This window comes from Dermacentor albipictus, chromosome 2 (genome assembly GCF_038994185.2).
Source record: "Dermacentor albipictus isolate Rhodes 1998 colony chromosome 2, USDA_Dalb.pri_finalv2, whole genome shotgun sequence".
In the NCBI taxonomy this organism is placed as follows: Eukaryota; Metazoa; Arthropoda; class Arachnida; order Ixodida; family Ixodidae; genus Dermacentor; species Dermacentor albipictus.
Window position 1 is genome coordinate 39,740,628 of NC_091822.1, and position 4,314 is coordinate 39,744,941.

Sequence of the window (4,314 nt, forward strand, 5' to 3'; positions counted from 1 at the left end):
CACTCAGTTTTGGTTTACAGGCACGCTTAACAGAAAGCTTACTAAGCACCTGGCACCCCGTATGAAAGTTATAGCTGAAATTTAACCACTGGGCCAGCATGTGTTCGGACTATAGGTTGGAAGGCTCTAAATACAGAAAAAAGTAAACTATATAATAATAGTTTTATTTTTAATTCCATGGTTAGTGCACTACGAATTTGTGCCCAAATCTTCGCTTTCTTTGGTGTTTAATGAAGCCAGAATTCTGAAATTTTCTTCAGGCCAGGTTGCTCACGGTGTGCTGGGCCACTACAACATGGCAAATTCCTCGCTACCTGGCTGCTCAAAAGGTTGGACAGCTGTCAAATATAAAGATGTTTTATCACTCATGGTCAAATTTTCTTTCAGACAGCACTCTTTGGACTTGGGACTGGCATGTTTGTGGCACAGATGCTAATGAAGATTGTGAACCGCAGGATTCTGGAGGAAACTGTGGTACCGATATGGAAATATCCTGACTAATCCTCACTGTGTGAAGGCATTGGCAGATGTGTTAAACTGAAAATAACACAACAAATATTTTTCCTATATATATCTTAGAAATGCCTCACTGTTTCAAGTTAGTTCAATTTTGGTTTGTTAGAACTCCTGCTTTGGCTCACCTCAAAGTTTTCTTATTGCTGTTCAACAAGTGAGCAATATGCTTGTTTGTTGTACAGTTTGTTGCTGTTTACAGTGTACTTGTGCTGTGCTGTTGCTAGACGTACGCACCACTTTCCACTCTTGATGTATAATTTATGACTCCATATAAAAAGGAGTGCGGTAGAGTGCTCTCAGTGGACATGCATGATTTTTGAAAAACGCATGAGAGTTAGCCTACCTCAACCTAATGGTTTGATGCGCCAAGTATACTTGACGCATCAAATTTGCCGACATTTAAATAAATATAGGTGTACCTGGCTCTTTAGTGATAATTTTTTATTCAGTAAACTGGCACTTTATCCATATTTTTACCACGCATCGTTACATACTGTTCGAATAGTCTTAAACCAGCACATGCATTTGAATGAGCTACTTTGTTGTTTACAGCAAATGCACACTTACGTACCACAGCTTCTGATGAAACAGCTGCGAACAGCAGCTTACAATGTGCCAATGACTTGTCCCTTCTGCCTACAGGAAGCACGAATGATCTGTCGCTGCTGCCTAAGACAAGCACCAGTGACCTGTCCTTGCTGCCTTCTAGAAGCGCCAATGACCTGTCCCTGCCACCTACGAGAATCACGAATGATCTGCTACCTACGAAAACCAGGTTAGGAAGCACGTCTGCAGTGTGTGCCAATGCACCACAAGATACCTTTATGGCTTTCTACGTCACCCAAAATATGTACACATGAACAAAGTCGCACTAAAATGTACCATATGTCACATGCGGTATGCCCACGTGAAACATAACAAGGATCACACAGAAAAATCTTGTTCATTATCTGCTATTGATAACGGATTAATACCTGTAAATATGCTTGACTTGGAAATGTCTAGTTCTCAGGCTAGTAGCCAGTCTTTGTGTGCCTCGCACATCATGGATATGGAAACTAGTTCAGTTAATCAATTCACCGTTGAGGCTAGCACAGACATTAGTACTGCAGAAACACCAGCTTCAAGCCCTCAATTGATTACCAAACTGTCATGCTTGGCTTGGCAACTGGAGTCACAACATCGATGTACGAAAGTAGCTGTAGACGCAGTAGTACATGGAGTTGCAAACACCTTGGCAGCTGCCGGCGTTTCACTTGGTGTTTCAGCTCTTCGTAATTCCAGTGCAAGAAAGGCACTTTATTGTTCTGAAGGAATATATGTTGCTCCAGTAGAGGTAATTGATTGTGGGAGTAAAGGCTATATTATTCCTCTCAAAGGCCTGCTTGAAAATCTGCTGCACCACCCCTATTTTTTCCATTGCTTCAAGTCCAAATTGGACATCTCAAGAAGTGACCTTCACAACGATTTCACTGATGGCACGAGATTTCAGACACATCCCGTTGGCAGTTCCCATGACGAAAATTTAATTGTGATGTGAATTTACTGTGACGATATCGAGCTGGCCAATCTGATTGGCATGAAAAGAGGCTCTAGAGGTAAACTAACAGTTTTTTATACATCATTTGCAAATATTAATGCATCGGAGAGGTGAGGTCGAAACTGAGTAATATTTTTTTACTGGCTGTAGGGAAGTCAAATGACTTGAAGTCAATTGATGCAAAGGCAAAGCTCCTTAGTGACTTTTTTTCTACTATGAATGACCTACAAACTGGGTGTGTCCTTCAAACAATGCATGGCAAAGAAACATTTTTGGGTACCTTTTGGCATACGCTAGAGACTCCTCTGCATGTCACAACAGCAGGATTGAAGGAATTATTCAGCAAGAATATCTGCTTCGCATGTAGGACTTGTATGGTTCCAACATCTGAATTTTCTCGCTTCCACTATGAGATAGAGTGTTCTTTGCGTACCCAGTCACAATATGAAAAGCAGTTGTTGCAACTCGAAAAAGCCGAATCAAAGAAAACATTTACTGAGCATTCAGCACAATCTGGTATCAATTCTAGGTCTGTGCTGTCCAAAATCAACCACTTCTCCATTTTGACAGACCTGCTTTATGATCCGGGGCATGTCCTGCTAGAAGGCGTTGTCCTGTATGAACTGCAACGTTTCGCAAAATTGATTGTGCGAGAAGCTTCATGGATCAGTTTAAGCCAACTCTACGCTGCCATGTCTCAATTTTCTTTCCACAGGTTTGTGAGCAAAAGTGACTATCTCAGGCCTTTTGAATCTCATTTCAGTTTTCCTTCTTCAAGAAGTTCTACCTATGTACTTATACTGCATTTTTTATTTATAATAGATGACCTTGTACCCGTAAACAATGTCCAAGAGCCACACTGTGAGGGTTTTTTGTTGTTGTGCATAATCACACAGCTGTTACTTTCTCCTGTGTTATCTCCTTATGTGCTTTGGGATGTTGAGCACCTTATTGCAAGTCATAATTAACTCATTGTGAAGCTGTATGGCTCAGATGCATTTAAGCCTAAGCATCGCATGCTGCTGCACATGAGCACACAGATAAGATGCTTTGGTCCTTCTAATCATCATTGGACAAAGCGTTTTGAAGGCAAAAATGCCCTTCCAAAATCCAAGAAATGCTGGAATTTCAAACTTTTTTCAAACGCAAATGTCCAGTGACCTTTGCGAAGCACCAGGTCACCCCAAATTGAAGAAAGCGCAGCGTGGCACGCCAGATGTTGGAATACCATTCATCCTGACGTCTGACTTCCTGCATCGTGGTATACAGACCAGGAACATTGGCGAAGTGGCTTCTTCTGTATCGTCGGCCTATGTTGCTAATCTAAAGATCTCCGTTTCTGATGTTGTGTTTTGAAGAAGTGATCGTCCACTGTTTGGAGAGGTACAGGCAATGGTATCCTGGTGCAACAACATTTTTTGTGGTGCACGTGCTTGTTCAAGCCACATATGCAAAGCATGTGAATGCTTTTGTTTTGCAGAAGACAATGCATACAATGGCAATGAGGTCTGAATCGCTCTTGTACCCATGGCCCCTGTTGGTGTACTCAAATGTGACAACAGTTATGGGATCTCAAAGTGTCTCCATGAGTCTCCTGTCTGAATAAAAACGTTTTTTGCAACATTGGTGTAGAGCCCACACAGCCCAGAGAATGTTTTTATTCTATATGTGCAGTGGTGTCTTACAATGAAGTACTGTTCTTATTCCAGGAATTCTTTGAGTGGCTTCTCAAGTACTTGCCTACATTTCCTCCATGCGTGCAACCGCTCCTTGAGGGGAAAGTGGTTTCACAAAGACAGCACAAACAGCTATGTTGCCAGCTCCGGGCAGAAATCACACTCTTTTCTGAGTGAGTTTTTTCTTCCTCAATAACACGAAACCATCCCTTGTGTCATTCACCAGCTTTTTATGGAAAAGCAATTCTTTGCTTTCTGATGCAGAAATGGAATGGGTGCTTCAGATTAATATTTTTGCTAAACTATATGCAGTGAGAACGATATAATCACCTGCAGCAACACTGCCCAATGTCGTTGGATGTACAAGGCCCTTGGAAATGCTCTTCTAAAAATGTACCCACGCATGATGTGGGATGAACCAAAGCCGGAAACCGGCTACAGAACACAAGCCAGCTTTATGTGAGTCAGTGCTTATGCTTATAACAAGAAATGAGTGTGCCATGAATTGAAAGCATTGTATTCTGGGTCTTGATTCTACTGAATTCAGAAGCCAAATATCCAATAATATCAAGGAAGTTGTCC

At 41.7% G+C, this 4,314-nt stretch overlaps 1 pseudogene; it reads left to right on the top strand.

Annotated features, from left to right (window-relative positions):
* Positions 1 to 414: 414 nt before the first annotated feature.
* Positions 415 to 3,658, top strand: LOC139055692 (uncharacterized; annotated as a pseudogene).
* Positions 3,659 to 4,314: the final 656 nt, after the last annotated feature.